The following is a 20,253-nucleotide window of genomic DNA, read 5'->3' as shown; positions in this document are numbered from 1 at the left end:
TCAAATACCTCTATAGATGTGTATTATTGGTGTGCAATCACAATGTTATGGCAATGTAAATCAACCATTTGAAAAAATGCCTAAAGTGGATGCTAACGAATGAACTAAAACAAAATGATTGTAGGATATGCACAAAATAAACATGAGCACACTTAGATATCCATCTTGCTAGCCATATTTCATGATATCATGTTTTCATTATGAATTAAGGGACTTTTCTAATGATCTAGCCATCCATACATCTGCATTCTCTATACTCTCTACGAGTCACATGAAAAGTATACTATGGTTTATATGCCTTAATTTGGTTTCAGCTACATGTAATTGTCACTGTATAGTTCTAGCAAGTCAACTTTTGTATCTAATTATACAAGTTGAAGAACTATGATTACACGCACATATGTACGTACACACACGCACACATGCGTGCGCACGTGAACACACACACATAGAGCTATAGCGATGGGTTATAAGGATCCAATTTACAAGTTCTATGGAGCTTGGCATTTTCTATACAATCACATTTGTGAAGGCCAAAGAAAGGATTATAAAATCAGAAAGCATAGACAAAGGACCTGATATGTTTGAAATAATGTCTAAAGATAATCAGTTTCCAAAGACAAAAAGAGCCACATATTAAGTTTCCATGATGAAATCTTATCTCCTTTCATGTGTGATAAGTCCATATAGGGGTCATACCAACAAACAGTCAAACATGGATATGAATACCCAAAAAAGTCACTTCATGAATGTAAATATAGAGCTTGATGGTAAATTTTCCACAACCTTAGACAAATTTTTTTATTAGTTGTGTCATATGGGCCATTTAGATAGGGGATCAACATCTATAATAATCAAATGAGATGTCTTCTCATCATATACAAGGAATCCAAGGTTGCTAGATCACTTCAGATAGTCTCTCAATAACATGTGACCTCAATATGACAATGCTTCATTCTTTGCAAATAATAATAAAGTGCTCAATATTATTTTTTTGAGCACTATAATAAACATGGATCCAAAATGTGAGATTGCAGTCGATGCATGTGAACTAGTTGCCAAAATTGCTAGAATACCACAATGATAAAACTCACCTATGAATCTCAATATACAAATTGATTTTGGGGTGTAGTCAAAGACTTCAAAGCTCATCAAGTCTAGGCCATGGCATCAAAAATTAAGAAATTCCAATAGTGGCCAAAGGAAGGAAGATAACATTAATAAATGTCTTTATTTAATCATTGATGCTTGATCATCAATTAAAGATGTGATGAATGAAAAATAGAAGGCTCACTTTGAATGTGTCAGCATTGATTATTTTTTCATTCCTTGCAATGGAAGAATAATACTAAATCATGTTATATATCTTGTTTCACACTACAATATTTGGGGTCAAATTGTGATAGTAATTTACGATGAAAGTCTAATTTGTGGTGATTTTCATGTTTTTTTTTGTAATTTTCCATGATATCATTGCAATACCAATGTAAGCATCATAATTGTGACACATTCTTAAATTTTTTTAATTTGAAAAATGACATAAATCATTCCCCATTTATTTTTATTGTAGAGAGTTGCACACGAAAGAAGGTGGAGAGCACTAAATGTTGTTGTGTTCTTGTGCTTGGTGCATTTTGTTCCTATGATATATCTTTGCATTTCATTGTCATGCCCTTTCTCTACGATTTTTTTTTGTGTGATATCTGCATTTCATTGTCATGCATTTGCTCTGCAATTTAGTTGTTGTGCCCTTATGATCTTTACATTTTGTTTTCCTACCCTTTCTTTATAATTTTTCTCTATGATTTGGTTATTGTTCCCTTTTCATCTCTATGTTTTGTTGTTGTGTCCTTGCTCTGCAATTTTGGTGTCGTGCTCTTGCTCTATGATTTTGTTACCATGTCATGCCCTTTCTCTATGATTTCTTTTCCGTGTTGTTCCCTTGCTCTACAATTTTTTTGTCATGCCCTAGCCCTACAATTTTCTTCAAGGGTATGTAAATGTTGGTTTCTTTTTCTTCTAAACATCTATCTCTTTATATCTGCTTCTAAACATATATATTTAGAGATATTTTTTAAGGTGCTTATTACATCTTAGCACAACAGAAAGATTGATCCAACTGCATACATATTCCATAATCCAAATAATAATAAAATAAAACTTACTCAACTCATGCTGAGTAAATTACCTCAAGATCCTCCACAAAAATAATGAAGACCAAGAAAAATGAGCAGAGTTCACAAGAAATTTTACAAAAACATATCATAGAAGATATTTTTAGAAAGAAACTAGCAACAACTAGTTAAATGGATCTAGTTGTTGATTAGCTAGGTTGAAAAAAATTCTTGTAGAACTATCATCAGATTAGGTACAATAAAATGAACAATTAGTAGTTCCCAGCTAGCAAGATCAAATACAGTTTTCCAAGGTTATAAAATTGCATATGCAAGAAATTGAAAAATAACTTTAGTGAAGAGTTGAGTGTAAGCAGTTCAAGAAGCAAGTTGTTCTTCTATGTAATTTTTCTTCTATGTAAATGTCATAATCATGAGCCTCGCTCCCTTGTAGAAGCCCCTACCACAATGAAAATACCTCTAAACCGTACAAATGATGTTGAAGTAGTTCCCAACTTTGAAACATTCTTATATGCATTTGATACTTGGGATCATCACAGGGAGACTGTGCCAATACTTGAAACACTCTTATACACATTTTATATTTGGACTATAAATTCTCAAAGACACTTGCAAGTGATTCCAATGTTATAGTACCTACCACAAAACTTTCTTGGATTTTATCTAGTTGCTCCCATAATATCCTCTATGTTGTCTAGCTTTTGTTTCTGTCATGTAGTCTCTTTCTAAAGTGACTCCTTCTTTTTCTCTTTCTAAATCTGCTCCTTCTACTTTGCTCTCATGCCTTAAATTTTGATTATCAAACTTCTAAATATCCCTCTCTACCTTATCTAAAATCAACTTCACATTGTGTTGTAACTTTGGCATAGATGTTTGATCATCGCTAGCTTTCATTTTAGCATTCAATATTTCAAGATTGGTCAACACCCTCATTTGTGGACCTCTCATGTTGAACACTTTCTATACTATTTCAACAACATATTCTTGCTTCTGAGCTAATAGTTCTTCAGGTGCATTTTCTTATAAAACATTAATTTTGTTGAACAATTGTAAACTCTTAGAAATTACATTATTATTTTCATGTATCTATGTATGCATGTATGTATAATAATGAATAATATTATTATTTTCATGTATGTCAAAATAATAACTAACATTACCATTGGATCATTTAATAATGAAGTAATCAACCCAATTAATCAGCAACTACACCAATTTAAATATTATTTTCAATGTCATAGTACCTAACACAACACTTTCTCAAATTCTATCCAGTGGCTCCTATAATATCTTGTATGTTGTTTAGTTGTTATATATGTCATGCAGTCTCTTTCTAAAGATGTTTCTTCTTGTTCTCTTCTTAAAGCCACTCCTTCTCCTTTGCTCTCATGCCTTAAATTTTGATTACCAAACTTCTGAATATCTACCTCTACCTTATCTAAAATCAACTTCACATTGTGTTGTAAGTCTAGCATTGGTGTTTCGTCATTGATAGCTTTCATTTCAGCATTCAATTTTTTTAAGATTGGTCAACACCCTCACTTCCAGACCTCTCATGTCAAGCAGTTTTTGTACTATTTCAACACCATGTTCTTTCTTCTGAGTTAATAGTTCTTCAGATGCATTTTCTTGTAAATCATTAATTTTTTTGAACAGTTGTATACTCTTAGAAAGTGCATTATTGTTTTCATGTATGTGTGTTTGTGTGTGTGTGTGTGTGTGTGTGTGTGTGTGTGTGTGTGTGTGTGTATCTATCTATGTATATCTATCTATGTAAGTATGTATGTATGTATGTATGTATGTATACAAAGAGATCTTGTGCATTATGGATTATGGATTATAAACAAAAAAGTAAAGAAAACACAAAATTAATTATTCCCCATTTTCTTTGATTGATTGTGGCAAGCTGTACAAAAGAGGGTGGAGAGCTTTGAATGTTGGTAGATATCTAGGATTTTTTTGTCATTCCCTTGTAATCTTCATGCCCTTGCTCTATTATTTTCTTCAAGGAGAGAAGAGGTACCTATGTAAATGTTCTTTTCTTTTCTTTCGAAACATAAATCTCTTGTTCATATATAATAGCTTTGGTTAAATTCAATGATAACTGATTATGATGATTATATGCATATGTTCATGTATGTATGTAAATCAGTTCACTATGTGAATTGCTTTATATGCATACATACACACTTGCATAGTACTTGTGCTAAATTAAATTAATCATTCATGTCTTGAATTAGTACAAGAAATTATCCTTCTATTGAATCAAATTTATTAATACCAAACTAAGTACTTAGAAGTCTGTACTTACATATTATATTATCTCTTTGTGATTGAGCAAAGATCCCATGCATAATATCATCTAGGTATTGATCAAATGCATTCACATAAAGTCATAATAGGATCAAGTAGACGATCCATTTATTTTATTTTATACTTGTTTTGTTGAACATTTTGTTTAACATAATTAGTAATACTAGTATTATATAGCTACAACTAGTACTCTTGTTTATTTTATTTAAACATATACATTTAAGACTATTATTTTTCTTAAAATTAGATTGTATATTTGCTATCACTAAAATTAAAATAAATATCTTTTATAGTTATCTTTCTTAATCTCAAGATATTCATATTTAACATGAAGAGGTTCCACTACTAGACAGTAGAACAACCACAACGTGGAGCCACATAGCTCATGGCTTTTTCCACCAAATTATATTTTTATTATTTTTTTGTCCTTCAAAAATATTATAAGTGAATGTTCTTTTGATTTTCCATATATTTAATAAGTCGTTTCTTGTCGTTTGAGGTAATTTTCTATTATGGCATAGAGACATCTACCATAAGGATGTACATGCCAATTTTGATCATGTCACTTTCAATGTTAGTTCTCTTATTAAATTAATGAAACTACTTGTAGCTAACCCCCTAATTTTCTACAACTTTCCTGATCAACCATTCACACAACCATCTTCCTCCTACCCCACCATAGCGTGCAACCCTTGTTTGAGGTTTATATCTCAATTCCACCATTTAGGAAGACCAAGTCTAGTGATTTGTATCTAGCAAATTGATGATATAGAAATTCAATATGGAGGAGGATATATTGGCATCACAAATGAATCATCCCATATTGATAAACAACATCTAATCTTCTATAAGCCTCTCTCCTCTAAAGACCCAATACATGGAGCCATTATCATCATGAGTAGACTCACTTTCCTTAGATGAATTCAATAGAAACTATTCATACGAAACTAAGTATGCAGAAATATGTAGTTACAAATTATATTATCTCTTTGTGATTGCATAAAGATCAAATACAATTTTCCAAGGTGATAAAATTGTCAATGCAGATGTATGCATGTATTTATGTATTTACATATGTATGTATGTATGTATGTATGCTCATATATATGTATGTATGTATGTATCTTTGCATCTCATTGTTGTGCTCTTGTGATCTCTGTATATGACTGTTTGTATATATATATATATATATATATATATATATATATATATATATATATAGACACATATGTATATATGTGTATGTGTGTGTATACATACATACAAACATATGTATGTATGTATATAAATAGAGAGATCTCTATATACATACATACATACATACATAGACACACACATATGTGTGTGTGTGTATATAGAAAAACATATGCATAAAGAGAAGCTTTTGTATATATACATACATATACATGTTTAGAAGAAAAAAAGAACGTTTACATAGGTACATCTTCTCTCCTTGAAGAAAATTGTATAGCAAGCACTACTACATTTGGGCCCGAACATCACAAATTCCACTTCTGTCACAATTTGACTCCAAATGTTGTAGAGTTACAAAGGGCACGTAGATAAGAAGGGAATGACACCATAACAAAATGAAAAAGCAAGGTCATAGAGATCACATGAGCATGACAATAAAATGCAGAGATCACAAGGGCATTGAAATGAAATCCTAGATCTCCATTAATCTCCACCAAGGGAATGACAATTAAATGTAGAGATCATTAGGGTACAATAACAAAATGCAAGGATCACAAGGGCATGGCAATGAAACCTCCACCAACATTCAGAGTTCTCCACACTTGTTTGGAGCTCTCTACCCTCTTTCAGATGTAGCTCTACACAATCAAAAAAAATGGGGAATGATTTATGTCATGTTTTCTTATTTTTTTGTTTATATCAAAAATCAAATTAATATTATGTTGTAACTCTATTTTAGGTGTTTTATTCTTAATAACTTTCATTTCAACATTTAAACATTCAAGTTTTCAAGTTTCTTCTTCATTATATATTCCTTTCCACCCTAAAAACCACTTTATTACTTCATTAAAATTAGGACTTGAACAAAGCCAATGATAAAACAAAGCCCATATTCTAGAATCCAAATGATAAAACAATAAAACCCACTCAACCCATGCTAAGTGTCTTAGCTCAAGATCCTGCACAAGAATAATGTAGACTGGGAAAAATGGGTAGAGTTTGCAAGAAATTTTTTAAAAACATATCATAGTAGATAGTTTTAGAAAAGAACAAGCATAACCTAGTTAAATTGGTCTAGTTTTTTATTAGTTGGGTTGATTACAAATTCTTGTAGAACTGTCATCATATCAGGTATAATAAAATGGACAATAAGCTATTCCTAGCTAGCAAGATCAAGTACAAATTTCCAAGGTTATAAAATTGCATATGCAAATGTGTGTATGTATGTTTTTATGTGTGTGTGTGTATGTATGTATGTATTTATGTATGTATGTATGTATATATATATATATATATATATATATATATATATATATATGTATGTATGTATGTATGTATGTATGTATGTATGTATGTATGTATGTATGTATGTATGTATGTATTATGTATGTATGTATGTATGTATGTATGTATGTATGTATGTATGTATGTGTGTGTGGAGAGAGAGAGAGAGAGAGAGAGAGAGAGAGAGAGAGAGAGAGAGAGAGAGAGAGAGAGAGAGAGATCTTGTGGATTGTGGATATCAGTGGAGATCTAGGATTTCATTATTGTGCCCTTGTGATCATTGTAGTTCTTCACTATGCCAATGTGATCTCTTCATCTCGTTGTCATGCTCTTGTGGTCTCTGTATATATATGTATGTATATATGTATATAAACAAAGAGATATTGGCACAAAAGAAAAACAATAAAACTCACTCAACAGGTCACATGGCCATGAGTATTGTCACAAGATTTTAAACACAACTATATAAGGAGTGAGTTAGGACATATATAGGTTAACCTTTCATTAAATATAAACTACAACACAAAGGTTGCACCAGAGTATTATAGTATTATAATTATAGCAAACTATGTGATTCGCCCAAGTGGATGTATAATGGTGAAGAGTTGTATTAGGTGAGTAAATTTCACTAGTGTTTATAGGAATATAGCTACATTAAAACAATTAGAAAAAAGAACTACATATGGATACAAGTATGTAGGTACCCTAGTAGGTAAAGTATGCCTCTAGTGTGTAGATTCCTTGGATATAGTTAACTATCACTTAAATATTTTAAGACATTATATGTTAACTTATGACCTACTTATATTTTAAGACATTATATGTACCTATTGTACCTTGCATTTTGAAAATAGAAGGCTAAACTCTGCATTTCAGCATTAACTTCACTAGTCTATTTAGACCCATTGATTATTGTCACAAGATCTTAACATAACTATATAAGGAGTGAGTTAGGACATTTATAGGTTAACCTTACATTAAATATAAACTACAACATAAAGGTTTCACTAGGGTATTATAGTACTATAATTATAGAAAATAGCCTAATTTGTCCAAGTGGATATATGATGGCGAAGAGTTGTATTAGGTGAGTAAAGCTCACCGGTGATTATAGGAATATAGATACATCAAAAAAATTAGAAACCAAAACTACATATTCATTAGAGTGAGTAGTTCAAGGGTGTTGATCTCATGGATATAGGTATGTAGGCAGCCTGGTAGGCAGAGTATACCTCTAGTGTGTAGATGCCTTGGACATAGTTAGTTAGCACTTACCCATGTATGTATGTATGTATGTATGTATGTATGTATGGATGTAACTATTCTCTACTTAATAGTGCCATCCACATGGGAGCGAGGGAAATTAAGCTTGCACCTTTTGCAATACCTTGTTTCTATTATTTGCACTCTCAAAATCAAAAGTATATAATTTTATCACTTGTAACTATAATTTTTAAATAGTACAAACCACAATAGTTTCTTATAATTCTATGGTTCTCTTTGTAATTTTATAAAATTGAACTTTAAAAATTAATTGAATTTATGCACATCTTTTTCAAGTTTGATATTTCTCTTTTTTGACTCACAATCTAACAATAATTTTTCAAAACACATACTAGCCAGTTGGAGATTGAGCCAAAAAATTGTAAGAATGGTTGTGGCAAAAGAGACAAAAAAACATGATTAGTGCATGATAATCATCATTTTACGCTTATTTTGGCATAGCTGATTTTATTTTTTATGATTTTTTGTGAGAACAAAATTCCAAACTAATTGAGTAGGTGATCCAAAATTAAATCATACTTTTTTGAGGCATGTTTAAATACCTTATTTAACAATGTAATTAAATTTTATGTGTTTATGTGCTTCTGTTAATAAATGTTAGAGGACAAACTAATGTTAGATGTTAGCTTTACACATTATGAGATTATTTTATGGATGATCATAATTGTTTTTTACTTCATATGATAATGAATTAATGCTATATTTTATTATTGAATGAACATGAGATCCATATCTTCTTAGGTTCATTAGGTTCAAGTATATTCCGCTAGAATGGAATAGACCTGCTGATTGTTTAGCCAAATGGACTTCTAGTCATGATCCAGGTTGGAATATTAGGGATAGGGGGCAACTGTCCTTTGAGATGGTGCAAGAATTTGATGATCTTGTTGCTTAGGATCGAGCTCCTTGTTGAGCTCTCCTTGTTGTATTCCTTTCTGTCTTAATAAATTTTTACCCCTCTTTTTGTCATATCTTCTTAGGTACTCTTTCTAGGTTGGTGTATGAATTCTTAAGACCAAAATAGATAAATCATGATTTGAAATGCAAGCTTGGGTGATTAACTTAATGAATGAGCACACCAAGAAAAAGACCTTGTGTGAAGGATTATATGATTTTCTACATATTTCACCACATAGTAGTGCATTGCAGATTTCACATGCATTGTTAAGTAGACATTTATGAGCACTAGGTGTGTGAAGGCTCCATGCAAAAATGTGTAGAAGAAAAAAAGGTCATGATGGACATTTTCAATGACATGTTTTCCAAGAGCATACAAAAGTTCCTCAAGTTTTATTTCATTAAAAGTTAAGGTTTTAACTTTCAATGTTAGAATTAGTTATGAAAAACATTCCAAGACTTCCATACTCTAATTTTTTGGTAGTTAGGAACCCTATGCGAGTAATTCATGGAGAGTCTTTAAATTCACATCTTATGTAATTTAAGGAGGGGACACTTTATAGCAAAAGGGAAATTTTTTGGAGAAATTCTTAGAGGAACTAACAATTAGTTTTAGTTTCATAGGATGATATATATATATATATATACACACACACACATGCGTGCACACACACACACACAAGATGATAATGAAGAATACATTTTTTCTATGTCCAAAATGTTCTTCTAATTACAATCATTAATTCATCATATGTTAAATTGGTCATTGTTCATATGCATTTGCATTTGTGTGTGGCAATTAACTTGGTGGAAAGAAGTACATTCATTTCATGGTATCTTGATTTAGATATATTTGATAGCTTATCACTTCATATGTTTTGAATAGATTTTTTTTTTCACCATCATTACAGTTGGATTCCTAGACCCTTTGTAAATCATTATCTTTTGTGGATCTTAGTCACTAGTCATTTTATTGCATAAAAATGTAATAACGAAATAAATATTAAGCAACTAATATCTATTCCTACATGATTATGCAAACCTCAAAATATGTAAGAAAACATAAAAATAAGGATGACATGAAATAAAAAGAACTTAATCTACTTCAAAATAACACTAGTGCAAACCTCATGAAATCACCAAGTGTAGATGATTTCATTGTTGTGGGATGTGGTTGCTCACAAATCTAGCAGAATAACAATGGGGTAGATACTACTTTTTGGAAATGAGGAGAGAGCTCTCCTTTTATAAGAAAAATGATGCAATGGATGGCTGAGATTAAAGGCAAGATGAATGGCTAGGATCTCTCAGGATCGATGAGGTGGAGGCCAAGTAGACTCCACATGGATTAGGGTTTTGATCAATTCAAAGGGGGCAATATGCTCACACATGTGTGAGCAACCTTTGATGGTGACATGATCAATGAGGTTTGAGAAGCATGGCTTCTCACACATGTGTGAGACAACTTGATTCTCATGCAAGAGAACAAGTGTGCAAGAGGCATGGAAGACATGAGGGATATGGGAAGTGTGAACATCTCTCACACATGTGTGAGCACACACTTAGGATTATAAGGTAATTAGGTAGGTGATTATGCAAAGCAAGCATGATTAGGAAGTGGGTAGGTTTAGCATGATGGGTTAGGTTAGAGTAGTGAGGTTAGGTGAGGGTTAAAGGTAGGAGCCATGTGCTCAAATAGGATTAAATGTAATATTTAATTCCAAGTGAGTTTAGCAAAGGATTAATTAAGTAAATGAAGTACTTAATTAAAGGGGATGGGTTAGCATGCAAGGGGAATAGGTTAGGATTTAAATAAACCTTAGTTTATTAATCAAGGAAAGGGGAATATAATTAAATAAATGTAAATTTATGTAATTAAATGATAAGGTAATTAAATAAATAATAAAATATTTATTTAATTGGTCATGAAATAGGGATTTGGACAATTTTAGGTGTCTATAGTCATATGTCTACTACAAGAAATCATATTGTTGTCATCTTTTAGTTTTTTTTTTCTCATTTCATTCTTTCAGGTGAAATGTACACAAAATTCCCAAATACACACATCATATGAAAGAGATGCCCCTCTTAAACACAAAGGAAGATTATAAGTTCATAGCGATCACTTGCAGTCCCTCCAACTATTGGCACATTTGTCACTATTTATAGGGTGAATAAGTTTACTTTTATAGATTATCTCATAGTGACAAATCTATTTACCAACACCACAACTACTTGATTAGTGTATCCATCAAATATATTTATTTTGTTATTTTAATCATATTAATAGTCACCTATTAATTATCCTTAAAATATGCAATACTATTGATTGCAAAATTATTGATAGTTTAACTTTATTTGACTACTTATTTTAACTGTATTTAGAATTATTTGTTTTTTATTCCCAAGTATGGAAACAATGAGGTTTTTGACATTTACAAGCACAAAATGTGGATCATTTATTTATTTATATATAGATAATTATTGTATGATGATAATTCTTATTGAACATACAAAAGAAATATCTTAACAAGGAGTCACTAAAATATTATTATATGTTAAAAATATTGTAATTAGAACCTACATCAAAATAGGTGCAGTGGTTAATACTATGTTAGAAATTATGAATCAAATAAATGTTAATACTAATCTATATTATGTCATAGTAAATATAAATGAATAGTTGAAATCTTTTTATAAGCTTTTAATATCTTTTTTTTTAATTCTAGCTTTTTATAATATAAGATAAAAAATATTTTCAAAAATATTTTTTAATTTAAACTACTCTCATGCAAATCATTTTTTCCATTTTTTTATAATTGTATAAATTAAATTTTCCATTTCTTCTACATGCATAGACTTCATTGTCTTAGTTCTTCAAAAATGTAAATTAAGTAAAGCTCGAGGGAATTGAAGTTATTTTATGTTTAACCATTTTATTAAATGTAAAATAATATAGAATATAATATTGTTGAATATTGTTAACTAGATTAATGAATTTTATTTAAGTACATATTTTACTTATGGGTCAATGAATTTGACTCAATAAAACTACACTATTGAATCTTGGTGCCAATATGATAAGATATTTTCTCTTCAATGAATTATCAAAAAAATAGACAAGCAATTCACATTATGATATATATAATTAAAATATGAAAATATATATGATATACTTCAATATTAAAATTAATATATAAACGGTTTTATGAATTTATCAAAATTATATTTATTTAAAATTTTAAAAATAAACTTCATAAATTAAAAATATTTTAAATCTAAATATAAAGTAATTAAGTTGGTTGTACATTTATTTTTAAATAATTTACATGTAGGATTGATTGGTTCAACTAAAGAACAACAATGATCTACAACTAGGGGTTACACCCAAAACTATATATTAATATGCATTAGTTGTTTTACCTACTATAGGGAAAGAAGAGAAGACAAAAGAGGAGAAAAAGAAAGATTAGGATCAAACTGACACTACACCAAATCAATCAGAGGGTATGTCTCATGTGTCACCATTGCAAACTATGTTAATTTCTAGTATTCATCCAAGAGAAAATGGAGATGAGTTAAAAAAAATTCAATGAACCTTTAAAGAAAAATTTAGGAGACTCAATATCCATTGCCACCCAACTATCCCCAAGTTCTAATAATAAGAAGATGAAGAAAAAGAAGGAGGTGATACCACCAATGGTTAGTAAAAATCTTGTCACACTTCATGAGGTAATGATTATTCCTCATTGGAATGCCAACACAATGGATGTTGATGCTTTATCTATATATACCGAACTATGTAGTAGAAATGTTGAGAAAGAAAAGATGAAGGAGCATAAGGAAAAACAAGTACTTTATGATGTTAAAGATATTCTATTGGGAGTTGTTCCTAATGTTACTCATAATGAGAAAAGTCCAATCTTGGAAAACATTTTGCAAAGAGTGAAGAAGCTAAATCAGCGTGATATGGATGCCTAGAATAAGCTAATGGAGAGATCTAAGAAGAAATTTTAGAATAAAGTGCTTGAAAAAATTGCCAGTGAAATTGCACTACAACAAGTGGAATTTTCCACTAATGTCATCAAGTTGGATAGTATTGTCCAACATGTTATTACTTTGTTTAAGAAGTTATATGATATTCCCCTATTCACTAAGGATATCAAAGATAAAGTGCAAAATAATGTTGGAGACATGGAATAAAGTGCAAATGTACACAATGCTAATCTGAGTACATGTTTTGTACATTATTCTGTAGTGAGGTTTCTCAATAGACTTCAATTTTAACCATTAAATGAAGAAGGCATAATTAGAGAAGAGAACAATTATATACAAGATATGTTGGTACATCATCTTGAGCTAATGAAAACATAACCTATGAATGATAAAGAACTCATTATTGCACCCAACCTATCTAGTGTAGATCATAAGGTTGATTTGGCAGCCAAGTTAAAGGTGGAGATCCAAATTTTGAAAGTATTGAAATCAAAATTGGATAACACTATGAATAACATAATGAAGAACCATACAGATCTTCTTGATCATTTTGCACTCCAACTTAGGTAAATAGTTACATTGTGAAGTTTTTTTCACGCAAGTGTCAAAAAAATGGGGATACATGTTATTGATAGGAGTCAGTAAGTGGATCAATTCATTCAATCTAGTTATAAGGAAAGGATATAGGGATTGTAATAAACTACATATACAAATAGAAATAATTTTGAAAAAGATTTTGCAAAGCACATAATTATATTGAGTAAGAGAATGAAGCATATATGTAGGGAGAGCTCTATAATTGTCACTTAGTAAATTTATAAGTTATCACCCATAATGTTTTTGTCATTGATTCCATAGGGGGAGAATGTTATTTCAATAATACATTCATGTTATCAATTAGTGCCAAAATGATAGAGGAGAAGTTATGAAGGTATTGGTTAGTGAACACTATCTATGAGTAACTTTATGTTTCCCAAGCATAGAAGGAAAAGAGGTATACATTTCTAATATATCACTAAGTTTATTACTTACCAAGTTAACTTATTCTAATTGAGAACATCCTCTACTGAACAGAGTAAGTATTATCGAGTAGGAAGGTCACTATGTTACATCAATGTTGTTTAGGCAACATAGAGTATTCACTGAGTTGCACACAGGTTACATAAAAGTTTAAAATCACAAAAAATCATATGTGAAACAACTTACCAAGCTCAAAATTAGATTCTCCCAATTTGAACAAAGATTTCACAAAGATTTATTGGTAAATTTGAATTGACTGTGTATGATTCTAAGATAGAATAAAGACCAAAGAAATAACAAGAAGGAAAAATATGGAACAAGGTTTATTCCAAATCATTGATTTTGATCTATAATATATTCTAGATGATTCCTAAACCCTAATAAGTTTAATGATTGAAATGGAAAAAACATACAATCTAAGGAGCTACAAGGAACTATTATAAGGTTGTTGATGTGATGAGGTTTCTGTTGTTCTTAGTGTTATGTTGAGAAGGAGTAAATTCAAAAGGACAAAGATATCCAAGCAACATAAGGAAGAATTTTATATATCAATTACTAGAGGTGATATATTAGTGAGTAGATGAGAGATTTGATTAAGAAAATTAAGTTACTACCATACATATCAATTTACTTTTATTCTCTAACCATTGTACAAGATTAAATCCTTACACAAGGTGACACAATATTATACCCTAACAAGGTACCCTTTAACAATAATAATGATGGATTTGTGGGTACCATCCTTGTGCAGTTTTCCTTCTAACTAAGGATTTTTGTATGACTGAATACTTGTGTTATGTGTCAATGATTTTATGATTTATGTATTCATAATTCATACAAGCTAGTATAGATAAAGTTACCTTTTCTTTCAAGTATTGTGGCTGATGATATATGTTTACTAAGTTGTGAGAAGAACAAGGGAATCAGAATAGTTTTCATGTACTAATAATCCATAATTTTTTAGCTTCTTTTAGTTATTCATTGGCCTATTTGTGCACTACAATTGGGACATTTCATAAAGACTACTCAGAAATCTAACCACAAGTACTTGACATTTTTGTGTGAGTGACTATTCGTGTATGAACATAGTGGGTATGGAGAAAGTTTTTTTGAAATGATGATTTGCCAAAACCTTAGCTTTATACATTTCACCTAGCTACAAGATATACTGTAAAAATCAATAAAATTTGTTTTAAAATTTAAGAGTTCTAAGTACATGAAATTAATTTGAATGACTACTAAATATAACTACCAAATATTTTCAAACCATCTAATGGTAAAAGAAAAAGTTGTAATACTCAACCATCAAAAACATGTGGTAATGTTGAGTACCTAGAATCCTTATAAGATTTGACCATTGATGGCTTCGTGCTCTATAATATTCTAATATCAGTCTAAGCTTCTTCTTCTTCCTCAATGAGCACAATTTTAGTAGCAATTTTCTATTTTCCAAAATAATGTTGTACAATCTAATTTTCATATATAAGTTCCTTTATTAGGATGATTCCTTGTAAAAACACTAACCAACCATCATTAATAATAATAATAGTTAAAACCTTTTTCAAATAATAATAAGAGTTGTTACCTTCTGTCACTCATCACCCATGCCTGGGCCCCTCCCTATTTGTATGCAAAAAAGTTGAATAGATAAAGTGACCATAGTGGATTCCAATTGAGTCAGAGCATGTGCATTAGTGAATGTCATGCATTACAAAATCCTCTGGACTCACTGAATTGCACTCACCCTGATTTGTGAAGCACACATTTAACCTTCTCATGAATTTTATCCAACTCCTATGAAATCCATGATCTCTTTAAAACACGCTCTCCAAGTTTTACACAACCCAAGTAAACCAAAATTGATGGAAGATTAAATTAAATAAAATCCTTTGCAATCTCCAAAATGCACTTTCCATGAAATACAAAGTGCAAAAAATACACTGCCATGGATTTTGTCCATTAAGTGAATTTCACACCCAACTCCAAGTTGGGTAGTCCACATTCTTTCAAGGGAATTTTTTCTTTGGAAGAATCTACAATGTCCTCCAAATTTTACTTTCCTTGAAACCCAGAGCATGTTTTGTTCCATCTCAAGGAAGGTATGTCATGGAGAAAAAATCTGCAAGTCTCTTAAAATAAAACCCTCTCGAAACATCAGAGCATAAGTTAAGGTTGGGCAAGTAAAGGGTGAGAATTTCAAATTCCAAATGAGAAAGGTTTCAAAAAAGGTAGAACATTTGGAAAATTTTGGAAAAGTTTAAAAATGCAAAAAAAAAAAAAAAAATGCTCCATCCAAATTATGAAAAGTGGAAATTCTTAAAACAGATCACAAATTTGATTTACATTGAAAATTGAATATTAATTTTTATTAATATTTAATTTGATTATTTTAAAAAATAATCTAAAAAGAAATTTCAAGAAAATTTGATTTTTTTGCAAATTGATTCAATATTGATTTTTAATTAATATTTAACTAATTTATTCCCTAAAAAACAAACAATTGGCTGAATTAGGACTTAGCTTCATCAAAATGGTAGCTATTTTGAAAAATAATAGAAAAAGGTGACAAGTGGCACATAAATGGGAATTTTGGTGGTTGCATAAAGTAGCTACATAATTTTAGCCTATAGCTTTATAGGCAGCTTTTTTGAACTTGACCAGTTATATAAGAAAGTCATTCATTCATTGCTTCTCAAAGAAGCTATGTCATGGAAAAAAAATCCGCAAATCTCTTAAAACCCCACCCTCCCAAAACATTAGAGCATAAGTCAAAGTTGGGCAAGAAATGGTCAAGAAAATGAACATGTGACAATCTAAAAAATGCTCACTCCACTTTTTCGTAGCACATTTCTATGTGCATTGTGGAAAGTGCCCAAAAGAGAGGAATCTGGGACACTCTTTAAACTACAGCCCATAGTTTTTGTCACACACATTCCATTGCATCTCATGGATTTTCCATGATAGTGAAATCATTGTCAATGAAAATCTATACCTTTTCCAAGCTATCAAGTAAAAGCATTCAAAAAATATCTTAAAAAATTGAGGTTCTTTAGAAAAGTTGAGAAAATTTTGAAAAAGTTCTAGATAACAAAGAAATCCAAAATCACAAATCACAAATTGAAAAAAATTGAAAATTTTGAAATAATTAAAATATAAGAAATTTTGATAAATTTGAAATTATGAAAATCTAAATTTGTGAAAATATTGAAGTCCAAATTGGAAAGGTTGCAAAATCTCAGATGATAAAAGAAATTTGGAAATTTGGAAAAACATGGAAAGATAAAATAAAAAATGTAAGATTCTAAAGGGTGAGAATTTCAAATTCCAAAATAGAAAGGTTTCAAAAAAGGTAAAATATTTAGAAAATTTAGGAAAAGTTAAAAAATGCTCCATCCGAATCATGAAAAGTAAAAATTCTTATAACAAATCATAGATTTGATTTACATTGAAAATTGAATGTTAATTTTTATTAATATTAAATTTGATTATTTCTTAAAGTAATCTAAAAAGAAATTTCAAGAAAATTTGATTTTTTTGAAAATTGATTGAAAATTGATTTTTAGTTAATATTTAATTAGTTAATTTCCTAAAAAATAAACAATTGGTTGAATCAGGACTTAGCTTCATCAAAATGGTGGCTATTTTGAAAAAAAGTGAAAATAGTGACAAGTGGCACGCAAATGGGAATTTTGGTGGTTGGGTAAATTAGCTACATAATTTTAGCCTATAGCTTCATACCCACATTCTCTAAAAGATCAGTTATATAAGAAAGTCATTCATTCATTCCTTCTCAAGGAAGGTATGTCATGGAGAAAAAATCTACAAGTCTCTTAAAACCCCACTATCCCAAAACATCAGAGCATAAGTCAAGGTTGGGCAAGGAATGGTCAAGCAAATGAATCCATGACAATCGCAAAACCACACACTCCAATTTTTTGCAGCAAATTTTTATGTGCATTGAGGAAAGTGTCCAAAAGAGAGGAATTATGGACACTCTTTGAAAAGCACCCCATAGTTTTCCACACAACGATTCCATTGCATCTCATGGATTTTGCATGGTAGTGAAATCATTAAGAATGAAAATTCCTACCTTTCCGAAGCTATCAAGTACAAGCCTTGAAAAAGTATCCAAAAAATTTGAGGTTCTTTGTAAAAGTTGAGAAAATGAAAATTTTGAAATTTTTTGAAAAGTCCTATACAACAAAGAAACTTAAAATCCAGAATCACTATATATATATATATATATATATATATATATATATATATATATATATATATATATATATATATATATATATATATATATATATATATATATATATATATATATATATAGAAAAATTTTAAAATTATCAAAATCTAAATTTGTGAAAAATTTAAGTCCAAATTCGAAAGGTTGCAAAATCTCGGGTAATAAAAAAAATTGAAAATATGGAAAAACTTGTAAAGATAAAATCTAAAATATGAGATTTTGAAGGGAGAGAATTTCAAATTCCAAATGAGAAAGGTTTCAAAAAAGGTAGAACATTTGGAAAATTTTGGAAATGTTAAAAAATGCAAAAAAAAAAAAAAAGAATCCTTCATCCAAATCATGAAAAGTGGAAATTCTTAAAACAAATCACAAATTTGATTTACATTAAAAATTGAATATTACCTTTTATTAATATTTAATTTGATTATTTTAAAAAAAAATCTAAAATTTTTTTTTGAGAAAATTTGATTATTTTGCAAATTGATTGAATATTGATTTTTAGTTGATATTTAATTAATTTATGCCCTAAAAAATAAACAAGTGGGTGAGTTTGGACTTAGCTTTATCATAATGGTAGCTATTTTGAAAAATAAGGGCAAAAGGTGACAAGTGGCACATAAATGGGAATTTTGGTGGTTGGGTAAAGTAGCTACATAATTTTAGCCTATAGCTTCATAGGCAACTTTCCTAAAAGACAAGTTATATCAGAAAGTCATTCATTCATTCCTTCTCAAGAAAGGTATGTAAAGGAGAAAAAATTTGCAGGTCTCTTAAAACCCCACTGTCCCATAAAATTAGAGCATAAGTCAAGATTGGTCAAGGAACAGTCAAGAAAATGAATCCATGACAATCTCAAAATTGCACACTCCACTTTTTTGCAGCACATTTTTATGTGCATTGAGGAAAGTGTCCAAAAGAGAGGAATCTAGGACACTCTTTGAAATAACCCCATAGTTTTCCTCACACACATTCCATTGCATCTCATGGATTTTCCATGGTAGTAAAATCATTGACAATGAAAATCCCTATCTTTTCCAAGCTATCGAGTACAAGCATTGAAAAAATATCTGAAAATTTTGAGATTCTTTGGAAAAGTTAAGAAATTGAAAATTCAAAAAATTTTGAAAAAGTCCCAGAGAACAAAGAATTGAAAATCCAAAATCAGAAAGAAATTTTTTTTGAACATTTTGAAGTAATTAAAATCTTTGAAATTTTGATAAATTTGAAATTAGGAAAATCTAAATTTGTGAAAATTTTGAAATCCAAATGGGAAAGTTTGTAAAATCTCAGATAGTAAAAAAATTGAAACTATGAAAAAACATGGAAACATAAAATCCAAAATATGAGATTTTGAAGGGTGAGAATTTCAAATTCCAAATGAGAAAGGTTTGAAAAAAGGTAGAACATTTGGAAATTTTTGGAAAAGTTAAAAAATGGGAAAAAAAATTGCTCCATCCAAATCATGAAAAGAGGAAATTCTTAAAACAAATCACAAATTTGATTTACATTGAAAACTGAATATTAATTTTTATTAATATTTCATTTGATTATTTTTAAAAATAATGTAAAAAGAAATTTCAAGAAAATTTGATTTTTTTGCAAATTGATTGAATATTGATTTTTTACTAATATTTAATTAATTTATTCCCTAAAAAATAAACAATTGGGTGAATTAGGACTTAGTTGTATCAAAATGGTAGCTATTTTGAAAAATAAGGGAAAAAGGTGACAAGTGGCACATAAATGGGAATTGTGGTGGTTGAGTAGAGTAACTACATAATTTTAGCATACAGCTTGATAGGCTTTTTTTTTCTAAAAGTCTAGTTATATAAGAAAGTCATTCATTCAATTCTTCTCAAGGAAGGTATGTCATGGAGA

Source organism: Cupressus sempervirens, chromosome 5, assembly GCF_028749045.1.
Source record: "Cupressus sempervirens isolate cs-2001-9-10 chromosome 5, ASM2874904v1, whole genome shotgun sequence".
NCBI lineage: Eukaryota > Viridiplantae > Streptophyta > Pinopsida > Cupressales > Cupressaceae > Cupressus > Cupressus sempervirens.
Note: the sequence above shows the minus strand (reverse complement) of the source record.